The sequence below is a fragment of the Phyllostomus hastatus genome, unplaced genomic scaffold, assembly GCF_019186645.2.
Source record: "Phyllostomus hastatus isolate PE091 unplaced genomic scaffold, TTU_PhHast_1.1 phas_contig_17, whole genome shotgun sequence".
Taxonomy (NCBI): domain Eukaryota; kingdom Metazoa; phylum Chordata; class Mammalia; order Chiroptera; family Phyllostomidae; genus Phyllostomus; species Phyllostomus hastatus.
Window position 1 is genome coordinate 27,256,230 of NW_025333664.1, and position 17,153 is coordinate 27,273,382.

A 17,153-nucleotide genomic window follows, 5' to 3' on the forward strand; every position below is an offset into this window, starting at 1 on the left:
TGATGCTGGCAGTGGGTTTGTCATATATGGCCTTCATTATATTCAGTTATGTTCCCTCTATTTCCACTTTGCTGAAAGTTTTTATCATAAATACAGGCTAGAATATATCAAATGCCTTTTCTGCATCTATTGATATGATCATGTGGTTTTTAGCCTTAATTTTGTTTGTGTGGTGAATCATGTTTATTGATTTGCAAATGTTGTACCAAAATTGCATTCCAAGAATAAGTCCCACTTGATCATGTCGTATGATCTTTTTGATACATTGCTATATTCAATTTGCTAATATTTTGTTGAGGATTTTAGTGTCTATGTTCATCAGCAATATTAGACTACTATGCTAAGTTAAATAAGCCAGTCAGAGAAAGACAAATACCATCTGATTTCACTCATATGTAGAACCCAGTGAACAAACTGAAATAACAAGTGAAATAGAGACAGACTCATAGATGGAGAGCAGGATGACAGCTAAGGTGGGACTGGTTAGAGAGTGGAAGGATTGAGCAAAAAGTAAAAAGGACTCATGGACATAGACAACAGTGTGGTGATTGGGGGGTGGGAGGTTAAGGGGAGTAAATTGTAATGGAAAAACATTCTTGTATTGATAGACAGGTCCTGAAATGAAAGATGCTGCACTCTGGGCTTCTATCTTTCATAGGATCTCTGTTCTTCTAGATTATTGGCAACATTATTCTGTTGCTTTCTAATAACATGTTTCTTCTCGTCCAAAACACTTGGGGATCTAGTTTGGTTTCTCTGAAATTATTATCCTCAGAAAGTGGCCTGTGGACCAGTAGTTTCAGTATCACTTGAGAACTTTTTAGAAATACCAACATACTGAGATAGAAACATCAGCAGGTGGGGCCTAGCAATCTCCTTTAACAATCCTTCTGTTGATTAGGAAGAGAACTGCAGTTTGAGAACCACTGTTTTAGACAATTACCAGTGTTTCTACTGGGAAGAACTCTTTATACATGGATTCTTGGCCAGGAGGCCCTGGGAGGGGCCACCTTTGAATGAAATGCCTACTCATAGTTACAGGAATTGCTTAGTGTTGCATTCATGAATAGTATACTAATTCAATATTGTTAGAATCCCACCGGAAGTAATTGGATGACTTTTCTTTTCCCCTAAACAATGGCACATATTATCAACCAGCAGTTAGGAGGTGACCACCATCCTTCACACTCTAGATTCCAGGCTAATTGACTTTCTTTGGGTTCCTTGACATACATTTATTTGCTACTGCCTTTGGCTTTTGCCCAAGCTGTTTCCTGTGCTTGAAATCTTTTTCTCCCTTTCATTACTTAGTTAACCCATAACTAACTAACTTACTTCCTCCCTCCCTCCCTCCCTTTCTTCCATCCCTTCTTCTTTTCATCTCTCATAAAACTATGTCAATTTGCAATCATACTTTCATTTATGGGGTATTTGAATTCACATCTGTCTGAATTGGGAGACTGTAAACTCCATGAGGACTAAGAGTGAATCTGGTTTTGTCCACAAATGCATCCTCAGTTGGGACACTCAATAAATATGACAGTTTATTAACATTTTGTGTTATTTATTATGCCAGACATTCTGTTAGCACTAGGGATGGAATAGTTTTAAAAAATAGCTTGTCTCATGGAGCTTACATTCTAATTTTTATCAAAGGCCTACAAATGAAGATAGATTGCTAAGAATTCCACTCATAACTTCTATAACAATGGAAAAATCTGAATTATAATTAACTAAGTTAAAGAGACTATAGTTAGTATAAAGAGAATGTATAACACTATATAAATTAAGGTAGTTTTTAAATTTGAAGTGCCTTGTTAATAAATTATTCTGAAATAAGGAAGGGTTCTTGCTCTCCAACATATGTTTCCAAAATGTAAAAAAAAATGTTCTTAAATGTTAACAATAGCTTCAGTGGAAATATATATTTATATAAAAAATAAAATTTTATTTTAAAACATAATGATTTATGTTTCTTGCCAATGGAACGCTAATGCTAGAGTGACTTTTAAGAGAGGTGTTTAAAATAACCTGGAATAAGTCTTTGATTGGGTTGGCAAAGTTTATTTTTTAACTGCTCTTTAGAAGGTGAACTTGGGTGGGGGAGATAGGATAGAAAAGATGCCGATCACACTGGCAAATGCACATGTACATAATTTACATAAATAGATTGCTGAGCCCAGTATTTGATGTCTCTAGAGACTGGTTATCCTGGGGTTGGTTGTTTCAGCCCTATTCTAAATTGCTCAGGTATTAGCCTCCATGACTCAAATCAAAGATAAAGGAACTTCATGGAAGGATATTATACCCATTATTTTCTAGAGTTGTAACTTGATAAAGTGCTTGATAATTTCCCCTGACTGGTCAGCCCTGATTTTTCCTACACCTATGTAGCAGCTGCCCACAGTTCCCAGTATGAGGTGCAAACGGAAATGCAGGGAACCCTGTCTCTTGGCTGAAGCTCCTTGCACCTAGTTCACACTTTTCCTTTCCTCTGTTTGGAAGTGGTTTATTGTTCTTAATTAGTTGAAATAGCATGTGTGACACCCCAATCTTGCTAACCAAAAGAAATTCTCCAAGGCAAGGAGTGACTTCTCCATCATGAAATTTAAAGATTAAAAGCATAATTAATTATCCAAGACAATTTAATCTTACCTAAGTGAAGAGCATTTAAACATTTTAAAACTTATAGTGGAAAGTGGGCACTGTTGGTTTGTCAGTCATTGATAACTAAGTTAGAAACAACCAACTAAAAGAAAGGAAAAAGGGAAGGAAGGAAGGAAGGAAGGAAGGAAGGAAGGAAGGAAGGGAGAGAAGGAAAGAGAAGAGAAGGAAGAAAGGAATGAGAGAGTGAGGGAGAGAGCATGCTAGGGAAAGAAAGAACTCTCTGATCACACCCATGTCAGGCCAAACCCTTTAGGGAAATTTTGTAAGTTTTCATATGCTCTCTCCTCTTACTATAACTCTTTTTTTTTTGCTACAAATAAAAACCTGGCATGCCTTTGAAGTAGTAACTGCATCAAAGACTTGATCCCATTAATTTTAAATTACTCTCCTAAAGCCTGTCTACAGTTAGCAGTTCATGAAAAGGATGCCCTGTTTGGCAGTACCCTGGGTTCTCAAAGCAGAACTTCTTAATTGATCTTTGTTTTTGCATCAAATAATAGTAAGCAAAAAAATGTCCTTTAACTTTCAAGATGACCACATCTATTAGAGATCCTTTAGTCAGACAGAACTGAAGAAATGCATCTGGCTACACTCTGGGGTGCTGGATTTAGAAAAGAAGTAGAAATTGAGGAACCAAATTTATACTCAAAACCAACTGACTTTTGATTAGTTTCTATGGCAGTGAGAATGACAGGAAAATATTCTTGGACACAAACTAACATTTTAAAAATTCAAGTTGTAATACCAAATATTAATTGTTAGACTTGCAGATTCAAAGAGGTTGGGAAAATAAATTTCCTCTATAAGTCTATGCTGAAGTTAATAAACAGATCAATTTGTTTCATGTTTTAATGTTTTTCCTGTGTAAAATGTTCATATTTGTTTGTATCATTATTTAATTTTACCTCTACCTGAATTTTATTCTTTCATCAATGTCTTGTATCCTTGTGTGGATCAAGGAATTGCACATTGGCAGTCTGAAAATAATATATCAATATATATTATAATATATCAATACATTATTATGCATTATATTATAATATATCATTATATTATTGACTTAAATTTCTCTTATAAACAAAATACATTAAATAGCTTTTAACCATGAATCTTTTGCACATACAAATAAATTCAGGACAGTAATGATCAAATTAAAATCACCAAATTTGTGGGATTCTATCAAAATAATTTGGGGAAAAATAAATAAACTTAATTCATTGTTTAGAAGATAACCAATTAAACTGCACTATTTGGGTTTAACTTTTTATTAAGTAAATTAATAGTGCTAAAATATTTTAATCGGCTGACTAGCAAATTGAATTAACTTCTTTTAATTTTTATACCTATACATTTCTAAAATGTATTGTCCCTATTGTTTCATACATTTGCAAAATGTGAAATTAAGATTAAGGAAATGATGTCATTCGCTGGAAGATTATATTTCCTAAAGTCTCCTTCTTAGTGATACTTGTTAAAGTCCTGGAATGACAAGTCTAATGGGATAGTACATTTCTCAGTGTAGTGTTATCAATAACCAAGAACTCAGGTGACAAGCAAATATGTTTTATGTTATTGGAGCAGCTTGTTTATACCAAGCCCAGAATAACCACTTAATCTCTGTGAACAAGGGTTGTAAAAGAAAATTATAGCCAGCACAGGGTAGCATGTGGCTTCCTTGCCAACAACTGCCAAGAGAATAGTTATCTAAATGACTGGATTAGACACACAATTTATCACTGATGAGGTCCTTTCTCTAATATTCAAATATATATGGCTGAATCCAACATACAGTGATGCAAAACATGTCTAGTCTTTTATATGTCAAACTGCTAACAAACCTCTCTTGGTGTTATCTAATCATGGTCATACTTTGGAATCACCCAGGAAGCCACACTGCAAGTACTTGGAAAGGAAGCAATATATTTATGAAACTGGAAAATATGTCGGTGGTCATTTTGTTAAAATGCTTTGTTTTAGAAACAAACTAAGAGCCAAAAAGGTTTGTGACTTGTCCAAGGATGCCAAGTACCTAACTGAAGTTAGAAACTAAATGTCAGCTCTAAGAGTAGACAGAAACAAGCTGGAGTGGTAGAAAGCATCAGTAAGTTAGAGGAAATCTGACCCTAGGAACAGAAAGGGGATAAGAAGAAAAACAGTGCATGGGCTTAAGGAATATTGTCAATAAGGAGTTTCCCTGTTAGTGTCGTGCAGTAGTTTGTTTTGTTTTGTTTTGAAATTCCACATGTTAGCTCCATGGGGATGATTACAATGACTCTGAACAGGTCATAGAAGTGCCGAGGGATATCCCAGCTCTCTGGATGAGGGTTATTAATGTGATCCTTGTTTTTCCATCCAGCTTATCTTCCATGCAATGACAAGGCTTTTTTTTTTTTTCTGTCCTCTACTCTGTATGATTTGCATAAAGTCATGGAGATGATTGATTAGGAACAAAAGAACTTAGGCACAATTAGATTCAGTGAAAAATCCCACTGAAGATGGGAATATACATCTAACAGAGGAAGTTTGGCACATTGGTTAAAAGCACCAGGTTTGGAGACAGGGTATCAGGGTTTAAATCCCTGCTCTGTTCCTAGCAGTGTGACCTTAAACATCGTTTACTCTGACTTTGGTTCTTTAAATTCAGATATAAAATAGGAGTAAGTAATAATAGGGCTGTGATGAATGCTGAATAAAATCTATATAAAATAAATATTGTCAGACACAAAAGAAGGGGTATTATGATACCTAAGTGATTCCTATGGAATCTGTCTCAGCATAGACTCAGAAAGCACTTAAAATTTTGCTTTAAAAAATAACTCCGTAACGGGGTAGGGATGAGCAATGGGGAAAGAGGTGGGGCAACTAAAACTGAACAACAATAAATTTAAAAAAATAACTCCACATTTCCATTAGTATACTTTATCTATATACAAAGTTTTAAAGTGAATATATAAAATTTGAAAAGCTAGTTCAGCCTTTGTAGATGCACCTTTGCAAAAGAGGATATTGGGAAAGGTGGATTTTACTATAATGAAAATCAAAATAATTCAAATCTAAATTTTTGGATTATTACAGTATTGCAACAAGTCACTTTGGATTTAAACATAAAAGGATTTAGTTTTATTTAAGGATTTGCAAACCTAGAAAATAAAGAAATAGGAAAATTAGCACTTATTGCCCAACTGTGTTTCAGTAATTATTTTAAGTGCTTTAAAATCAAACCCAATAAAAAACTTGAGTTATTTTTTATACACATAACTGTGAGTAAAGAAGACAAGTTGCAAAATATTACATACCATACTATTCCAATTCAAGTTGAAAATAGACAAAATTAATATTTTACTGTTATATACCAAATTGATTAAAATACAATTTTATTATTTTTTAAAGATTTTATTTATTTATTTTTAGAGAGGGAAGGGAGGGAGAAAGAGAGAGAGAGAGAAACATCAATGTTCGGTTGCTGGGGGCTGTGGCCTGCAACCCTGGTGTGTGCCCCTGACTGGGAATCAAACCTGTGACACTTTGGTTCGCAGCTCGCACTCAATCCACTGAGCTACGCCAGCCAGGGCAAAATACAATTTTAAAAACCCATGAAAATGATTTTCATAAAAAGCAGGAAAGTAGTTACTTAAGGGGATGAAGAGGAGCCTGTGTAAGGGAGAAAGATTAACTGGAAAACAGGAGTTCAGGATTACTGGCAAGGTTGAATGTATATTTGCTTTGTACTTGCAATATACTACACATTTATGTTTATTCATTTTTGTAGGATAGTGTTACATTTCATAATAAAAAAGAGAAAACCACAAAAACTTAAGAGGCATACATTTGCAAAATTGCCATAGTTTCCAGAGATTGCACTGCCTTGGTAGAAATGCTAATAATTGTGGTCAATGAAACCTGATTCAACATACATATCAAATCTCCATCTCAGCTACAGATGCCTGATTCTACAGGCAATTTGTAGACAGGAAATACATAGCAAATTGGTGCTCAGCAGATATACCTGACAACAAGTTTAATGAACATGGCAATGTCTCAATACTGATGAGGAATGAAACTTGTCAGAATCACGGTGTCTTTAAAGAGGAATGACACATAAAGCATAAAGCACTTCATCATGCTCAGGTCTTACTAAAATAATTTTCTGCCTTTTAAATTGAGCAATTAACTTGGAAGCAATGTTTCAACTTGTGGCCTTGTATTAATAGAAGCTAAGAGAGTAATGGGGCAAAATATACTTAATGATGAGTCAAAGTGAAACTGGTTTGGCAAATCTGTCTCATTTCAGTGGCAAATAATTAACTCACAATGAAAACTGAAACCAACTACACTAAGGTGTAACCGAAGGTCAGTTTTTCAGGGCATCAGCCAACTGTGAATGGGTTTATGGATTTCATGGACTATTGATTTTTATGGAGGAAAAGGGACTTATTAGTTCTTCACTGAATGACATGTAGTATTCATCAACTCCCAAGATTCCCAATAATTGTTAATGAGGTTTCTAACTGGCTGCCACAATGCATTTTCCTCAGATGGCTGCAACATTATCTCCATTCACATATACTCTTTAAATACCTTCCCATCCCTCCATTATGAAGTAGAACATAATTGTCTCCATATGAAACTATGTAAGCTTATGAATGATTTGTAATCTATAAAATGTAGTGAGTATAATGCTGTATGATTTTTGATGCGAGGTAAGAAAAGATGATACATCTGTCTTACTTGCTGGAAAAACTCAAACTTGAAAAACTTCATAGGCCATATAAACCGTTGACTGCCATGAGGCTGCCATGTTGTGAGGAAGCCAAAGCCATCCATCATTTAAAGAACACATGGTGAGGGGCATGGTGTATGAAGAGAAAGAGGTGCCCAGGCAATGCCAGCTGGCAGCTGCCTCAGCCCCCCCAACTTTGGACATTGCAGCTTCAGCTATCATCTGACTGCGACCATGGTTTAAAGCCAAAATCCTTTTCAAACCTCTTATCCACAAAATTCATGAGAGAAAATATAGTATTTGTTTCTGTCTTAAGTCACTAAGGTTTATGTTAATGTGTCATTTGGCCATAATTAACTGGCCAACTGGGTTATTCTCTTGATCTTCAGGACTGGTTGTTCTCATGGAAATATTACATATAATAGTCAGAAAACTCCATACAAATACATATGTGATATTTGTACTTTATTAGCTCAGTCTATTTGATGCAACTGTGGAAAAGTCAGCCACTTAGGATCATTTTGATAAACTCACAAATGCAGAACTTTGGTCTATGTTATATAATCTGAGGTGGCATCAGCAAAAACAGACCTTTCAAAATGCTCTCCTCCATAAAAACAGTGAGAACACTGGCAAAAATATCAGAGTTAAATTTTTCAAAACTGTGGAAATTAGCCAAAGACTTGCAGCAATTCCTGAAAAATTTATTCAGAAAAAACTGCTGAATCTTGATAAGAATAGTAATTTTATGGCATTGTAACTCATCCTATTCCCACCTTCAGCTCCATAGTAACCTTAAAAAACAGTAGCCTGCAAATCATTATGGAAACTAGCAACCTGGCAACCACAGTTAGAAGCAGAATAGATTTGGAAGTCCTTCGTAATACTATTCCTAGAGTATCATTATTTGATCTGCCTAGTGGTTGGCTAGCATACACTATTTGCAAGGCTGTCTTGATTTGACTTGACTGGAGTTTGCCTAATTTAAACCACCTTTTCCCCCAGGGGCATTTGTTGAAACAAGCAGAGGCAATTGTATAGCACCACATTTGCCTGGGGTGGTGGATAATGGTTGGGGCAAAGAATAAGTAGATCAAAAAGTTTAAAAGGAGAAGTGGAGAAATTCAATGTGCATGAGGATTTTGAAGAGCTCAGCTATTTTCCTGAGACTCTTAGATGCCCATGTATATAGGACTCTATACATGCCCTGGACTATGATCTTGCTCAGAAAAGACTGGAACCTAAGATCTAACTTCTGACTAACCTTGAGGCTATGTGTAAGCAGGAAGTGAAGGATAAGGCAGAGTTGTAAACTGCCTGTCTGAAGGTTGAAGGTTTAATGCAACACACACACAGAGTCTCTTGGTAAAAATAGGAAGATTTATTAATATCAGGCATTTTATGAATCTCTGTCCAGTCATTAGCTGACCATTAAGAAAACTGAGCAGAGACTTCAGTGAGCACACATAACAAGAGAAGAGTTTGGAAGTTTTATTCTGATAAATTCTTTTGATATCTAAGATTCATCCCTAGCTAAATGGTCTTCTTTTCTTTTTCTTCCTGTAAATGGTATCTTTTTTTATTGAATATGTTTAGCTGTTTTGTTTGTTTTATCAAAAAGAGCTGTGTGTGTAACTGTATTAATCACACTAACCACTTTAATGATTCCTATTTTGGTAGGTTTTTAAAATTCATTCTGCAATATTTTTTAGACAAAAACCCATATAATTTGAGAACAATACTAATTTTAGTCCTCTCTTATATTATTTTTTAATCTTTTGTTTATGTTAGTAATAGTTTGGTAAGAAAATATTAAGTAATAATGGTTATAATGTTATCCTTGTCTTGTGATTTATGTGGATGCTTTTAATATTTATCATTTTGCAAGGCATGAACTTTGAGTATATTCAGGTTAAGAAATCATCATCTATTTTATTTTATTATTTTATTCCATTTTATCAATCAGATATAGGTATAAAACATTGAAAATTTCTTTTTGACAAAAATAAGATAATATGCTATTGCATGTTAATTTATATTAATGAGTTTATCAAACCTTGAATCATCTGTACCTTCTATTTTATATTGCATTACTGTGGTCAAAAATATGGACTATTGTATACATATTTAAAGAAGGTCTATTGGAACTTTCTTTGTGGCCTAGTACATGATAAATTCACCAATAATATAAAGGCCCTTTAAAAAGAATGTGTACTCAGTATATTCATGGTGTAACATTTGATCTATGTCTAATGGATCAGCCTTTTATTACTCAAATCTTATCAATGATTTCTTGTTTTCTACACTTATTTTCACATGAACTGATAGAGGTAAGATCAAGCTATAATTTTTGCTTCTGCCCATTTCTCCTTGTACTTGTAGACTTTGCTGTTTGTAGTTGGGTAGTATGTTATTTACTGCATTAAAAATAATCATGAAGCACATTTCCTCATTATGGATTTTACCTTTTATGCTACAATATGCCCTGCTGTTTTTATTTAATAGCTTTCTCCTTGAATTCCACTTATCTAATACTATTGTTGGGGCTACAGCTTTCTATGTTATTTGTATCCTTCTTTCCCTATTTATCTTTATATTTTTGCTCTTTACACATTTTTACTTCTTTTTTAAATGAGTGTTATATTTAGGATATTGTTGGATTTTATCATTGGCTTGATTTGAGTCCTTTTTATCACTGGTGAATTTATAGGCATACAAGTGATTGTTTCAATTGTGCTGTTTTCTTTTATGTGACATCCTTTGTTTACTCTTTGCTCTGTTTTCTTAGTTTGCTGCATGGGCTGCCCACTCTCTGCCCCCTCCCAGACATACACACTGAGGAAATTTGAAATGCATTCATTTTGTATTTTATTTTTATGTGATTAATTTTATAACTATAAGTAGTCCACATAAGTCATTATTTCCTGATTTATTAATTTAAAATAGTATCATTGAATAATAATGATTTTTAAATTGGCTTCTGGATTTTCACCCTGATCTATAACTATAGTTTACATTATGAAGCTTTTCTTCAAGGGTTATGAGGTTTGCATTCCTTTCTGCATTAAAACTCTCAGAGCCTTTGCCCAGAAATTCATATCTAATAGGATCCACACTCATTGCTGATTATGTGTATTTGACCATTTTGCCACTTTTTATGCATTTAGTATGATCACATCTTGGTGAGCTGGATTTTTTTCATTAGGTAATTTCTTCAAAAAAAAAACCTTATGCATATTCCCTTTGCCTATACATGTTTGAGAATACCCTCATGGAATGTAAGATTTTTTGGATAACATCCACTTTTGCTTCAGAACTCCAGTGGTATTCTACTGACCTCTGAATTTTAATGTCGCCACAAAGAAGTCTGAGGTCAACACAATTTATCCCATCTGCACAGGATTGCTTTTTCTGCTTAAATGACTGTGAGATTATTTCTATTGTCTTGATATCAGGAGTTTCATCAGGATATTCTGCAGAGTTCTTCATTATGCATCACTCTCAGTAAAACAATGTACAGACTGTCCATTCACTTTGTCCTTACTTAAGGGAGAACTATTATTTTTAAACTAATTTTATGTCATTTATTTTAGCTTCATCAAATATCCATGTGTTAGATCTCTGTTTTCTGTTCTCTGCTTTTATAATGTTTTTAGAATTATGTTTACTTTTTTCCTTCTTCATCTTTATTCTCTGGACTTTATTTTTAAAATGTCCTTGTGTCATAGATTTTCCCACAACTTTCTTAAGTTTTTGTTCTTAATATGCTTCTTTCTCTCCTAAGCTTCCCCTTCCGGTTAATTTGGTTGTATTATCAACTAATCTTTATACATTTCATGTTTACTTATTTCTTTCAGAGGAGAAATTTGTTACAAGAAATTTCTTGTTTCCAAGGGTACACTGATTTCTTGAGTTGAGTATTCAGTTTTTCTTTCTTCCTTCCATTTTTTCTTCTTTCCTCCCTTCCTTTTTTTCCTCCCTCCTTTCCTCCATTTCTTCTTTTCTTTCTTCCATCTTCTATTTTTATGGTGTGTTTGCATGATTGCCATGCTATTTTGTTAAATCTTACTCCTCTTTTTCAAGAATCTCCTTTGCTGGTCACTATTTACTGTCTAGCTTCCCTCATACTCGGTGCCTTGACAGTCTGACCCATGTGGATGGGAATCCAACAATGGATTCCCTCACTCTCTAGCTTCCACTGGAATTTGTCAATGATGAGTCGTACAGAAGATTCCAGGGGCATAGGTCAAGATATTAGTTCCTGTACAGTTGTCACACGTTAGCTTCATTCTTTGTTTGAAGACCACAGCTTCTACCAGGCAGCCCTCTTTCCAATTCTGATAACCATTTAGTCATTCCCTTGGTCCCTATAGGCCTTGTAGTAGTAACAATTCCAATGTTACTAGTTCTAGGGTACCACACTATTTCTTCAGGTGTTTTTATACCCTACCCACATCTCTGCATATAGTCCTTTTATTAAATTCTCTGTAAATGGACCGATTTGAGTGTGCCATTTATTTACTTCTGGATACAGTGATTAAAATGAAGGATGCTCCTGATACCTACACAGGGGATAATAAGACTCTGGACATCAATTGAGTCCAATATAATTACAGTTCCTCAAAAGATTCTTGGTGGTCAGATGGAAGACAGTGCAGGTGGAAGATAAACATTGAGAGTTTAACTGACTAGGGCACTTAGTCACCATGGCAACAAGCATTGAAGGTAAAGTTGTGGGTCCACTAGCTTTTTATGGTCTTAACATACTCAATGAGAAGGGGAAATGGAAATTTATGAGTATCCAACTGAGAATGTGAGTGGACAGTCAGGAAGCCTCGATAGCAATTATAAAGGAGTCCCTCATCTCCTATAGTTGCAAAGCAAATATGTCTTCCCCCTGACCCTCTTCTGGCTTAGGAAGTGCCTCCCTCTCTACTGAGAAATCTATCCATCCTCTTCATAAAACCCTTCCACTGACTACAAGACTTGTACGTAAGGGGTAGTTGTTTCACAAGGTGATGTCAGTTCTGTTTAGGATACACCTATACTATCCCTCATTGTCTTCAGTCTTATGATGAAATTTAGATGCCAACATAGCCCAGGCAGCAAGAACATAAAGCCTGATCTGGAAATAGAGCAGTCTCTATGCCAAAGGCGTTATAGGATTTCATCAGTCTATATTGGCCAGGATCTGGACATGATATGTGATAGTGAAATCTAAGGATGTTAGACTAAGAAAGATAAGTACGAATCTCAAATAAGACAAATTATTTTTTATTTTTCAATTATAGTTGATATTCGATATTATTTTGTATTAGTTTCAGGTTCCTAGCATGGTGCTTAGACACTTATAATTAACAAGTGATTTCCCCAAAATAATTCTAGTACCCACCTGGCACCATACATAGTTATTACAGTATTATTGACTATATCTTCTATGCTTTACTTCATATCCCTATGAATGTCTTGTAACTACCAATTTGTACTTCTTAATTTTTTCATCTTTTATCACCCAGCCCTTAACCTCCTTCCCATCTGGCAGCTATCGGTTTATTCTCTGTAGCTATGAGTCTGTTTCTGTTTTGTATGTTTATTTTATTCTTAAGATTCCACATGTAAGTGAAATCATATGGTATTCGTCTTTCTCTGTCTTACTTGCTTGACTCAGCATAATACCTTCTTCTGGGTCCATCCATGTCATCACAAATGGTAAGATTTCATTCTTTTAATGGCTGGGAAATATTTCATTGTATACATGTTCCACAATGAGATATCATGCCATACCTGTCAGAATGGCAATCATCTATAAATCAACAAACAGCAAACATTAGCGAGGGAGTGGAGAAAACGAAACTCTTGTGCACTTTTGGTGGGATTGCAAATTGGTGTGCTCACTATCAAAAATAGTATGGAGGTCCCTCAAAACATTAAAAACAGAACCACCTTATGACCCAGCAATTCTACTTGTAGATATTTATAAAAAAAATCCAAAACACTAATTTTAAAAAATCTTACATCCCTATGTTCATTGTAGCATTATTTACAATAGCCAAGATATGGAAGCAACTTAAGTGCCCATCAATAGGTGATTGGATAGAGTAAGAAAAATTATTGGCATGAGTATGCTCATTCAGAATTTGGGATTTAATGCTTTGGCATGAACACTTGTAAATGGCATTCGTAGTCTGATAGGTCAGCTCAGAAAATGAGGTTGAAATATTGGGACATCCTTGGCATCCTGAATAACTCAGACATCAGGGAGATGGAAATATTAGTGCAGATCTCTTATGTATATCCTACTTCTAGGGAAATTGTCATCTGGTTTGTGTAGTACTGAGGGGTTTCTGGAACATAGAACTTCCAGCGCTAATGCTAGGACAGTCTCAGACAAGCAGGGGTGGTTGGTTATTCTATCTTTCAACCTCTAACTGTGCCCTTGAGAAGCCTGGAAAACATTCCTTAAGAGGCATGAAGCAATCCTCCATGGTGGTGTCAAGGGTGTAGGAGGTGCCAGAAAACATTAAATGCTCCCTGGTGTTTGCCGTCCCTGGACCAGAGATGATGATGAGAGATACTTTAATGGAATGAGGTTTCTAGATGTCAGTGGGAATGGTAAGATCTCAGAGTCATAGAGACCCATGGGAGAGCTGACCAATCCTGTGGTTATTTTCTGAGTCCCAAATAGTAAAACAAATAGATTACTCAGTAGCCCACAGAATCCACACATTAGCTTTCTGACTTGTAGATTGAAGGTTATTATGGCAGGAAAGGCAATATAGAACCTCTCCTTCCTCACCATTTGTCCCGCACAATCTCATTTTATAAAGCAAAACCATGGCACACCTCTGGGCAGATCTCCCAATGGCAGAGAATGGTGCCTTCACAAAACACCTGCAGGATGCAGAAGCGATGACTCCTACCAGTTCTCTATTTAATTGTCCTGTGTGGCCTGCGCAAAAGTCAGATGCATAATGATGGTAAATATCTGTGTATTTAATCAAGTAAGGATGTCAATGACAGTTATAGTTTTGGAGAGGTATCTTAGAGCAAATCAGTAGAGTCACTGACAATGCATATGCATCTGTTGACTTAGTGAGTGTTTTCTCCCTTTTACTTCATAACAGGATAATCAGAAGTATTTTGCCTAAACTTGTCAGAAATAACAGTACTTATTTATTGTCTTGCTTCAAGGAAAAGGCATCTCTCCTGCTTTCTAACATAATAAACATATATTTGCTTAATGACTGTTAACACATCCATGACAACCCAACTAATGAATGAAAGGCCATTAAATATTTATATGTAAATTTCAGTGGGAAAAATTGGGATTCATTGCATCCCAAATGCAACATAACTAATAATTCTCAGGGATGGAAAAATAATCAAACAATAAAAACAAGTTTTGTCAGAAATAACTTAGAATTGAACAGTAAATAAATAAAAGTTGTAAATAAATTGCAATGTTCTAAAAATTTATTGTATTCACCAAAGGAGGGAAGGAAGACTTAATAATGGATATTGAACAAAGGTATAAAGGAGTCATTCTTTGGAAGGTGATGGAGAATCAGGTTGATTGATGTTCAGGAAGACACTTGATAGCAGAATCAGGTGTGCTTATGATAATATTTGTTCCCTTGAGAATATGCCACTGGAAGAAGGATCTAATATGCAAGATTTTGGCATTTCTATAAAGGAATGTTACCTTTGCATTGAAAAGCTGCTTGTTGTAATATGTAGACATAGAGCTTCTCCCTGAAGCAAAGAAGGAGCTTAGAAGATACACTGTGTATCAGTCTTTCTTGGCCTACATAAGCAAAACAACACCTTTTAGCTTTATGCAAATATTGTGAGCAAATGTATTCCGTGTGATAGTCTCTGACTGGGTAATGTTTGCTAGTATAAATTTATTGGTGTGTCTCTGCCTGGAATATTATTGCTGAGATACCACTTCTCATATTTAGTTAGGGTATTTTGAGCTGAAAAAAAATTCCTTATGACAACAACAAAAGAAGAAATTATTGTTTAAAGATTGATTTAATATTTCCAAGGCCACAATAGCAAAAAGTCATCAACTGAATATACATTCTGTGAGCTTAGCATCTGTGGCTTAGAGTGACCCTAGCTATGTTCATATCTCAAAGAATATCACACTGGCTAATATCATTGATGATGTGCTAATTCAACTGAGCTACTTCAGTGAGCTGGAAGTAGCATCTTAGATGTCTTAGTAAGACACGTGCATAGCCAAAAGTAGAAAATAAAACAACTCAAAAATCTTAAGAATCTGTGATATGAGAGATTTCAAGACATCTTTTCATTTTTAATAAAGATTTTATTCATTTATTTTTTAGAGAGGGAAAGGTAGGGAGAGAAGGGGAGAAACATCAATGTATGGTTGTCTCTCATGTAGCCCCTAATGGGGATCTGGCCTGCAACCCAGGCATGTGCCCTAGACTAGGAATCAAACTGGCAACCCTTTGATTCACAGGCTGGCACTCAACCACTGAGCCACACTAGCCAGGGCTCAAGAGACCTTTTCTAAAGTGAGAGATAAGTTATTACACTTACATAGCCCATCACTAAGACAGAAGCATAACACTTCATGGTTTGTTTTTGTTTGTTTGTTTTGATATGGAGGCAATACATACCACATTTGAGCATGAGACTCATTGGACCTAGTTTTGGGGGGTGTGGTTATTCTTAGAGCTACACTTTTGAGTGGGATCTGAAATAAGAAAGAATTCTGCAGCAGGTCAGGTTCTGGCTTTCATTTGAGCTGCTACTAGGGTCTCGTGACTCACCAAACCCAATAGTGCTGGGGTGCTTCTAGCCAGATAAGATGTTTTATGAAGTCTCTGGCAAGTCTCAACAGGAGAATCAGACAATAGATTCCTAAAGTTTTAGAGTAGGGCTATTTTATCTTCGGGCAACAGATATTCTCTTTCTGAAAAACAATTTGTGGTTTGCTACTGGGCCCTGATAGGCTGAATACTTGATTATGGAATGTCAAGTGATTATGCAGTCTGAATTACCTAGCATGCACTGAGCATTATCTGATCCACTGAACCATTAAATTGGATGTGCACAGCTGCATTTCATTAAAAGAGGGATCATACTTGTAAGACCATGACTGAGCAGACTTGGAAGACAGAAATAAAATGGCACAAGTAGATAGTTCCATTTTACCTCTCCTTTTGTTGCACTGCCTGTCCCTCATTCCATGAATAGGAACTCAAGGTAAGCTTGTTATGAATAGTTAGCAGATGGGGAAAAGCTCAGGCTTGGTGTGCAGATGGATATGTGTGGCATGCTGGCACCAACCATTAGTACAGAGCTATAGCTTTCCACTCTACTCAGAAATGACCCTCAAAAACAGTAGTGGCCAATGTGTGGTGCCTTTTTTTTTTAATAGTCGGAGTGCGAAGATCTAAGAATCAAATGTTTGAGGTCAAAGTGACTTCTCTCACTGTTATACATAAAAGCCACATAAAGAATTTTGCTTCCTGTCCCCATCAACTTTGAGCTTGGGAGTTTAGGATGTTCTAGTACCCATCATGGGAACACTTCTTCCAGGCATGTGGTTACAGTTCTGATGAATTGACACTGTCTTCTCCACACCAACATTTTGGACTTTTCATATCACTGAGCCAACAAGCAGAAAGAGGAACTACTATTCTGGGTAGGGTGGTTGAGTTTCATTACAAGGTAGGATTAGGGCTGATGTTATACAATGTGGGCAATGTGGGCAAGGAGGACTGTGTTTGGA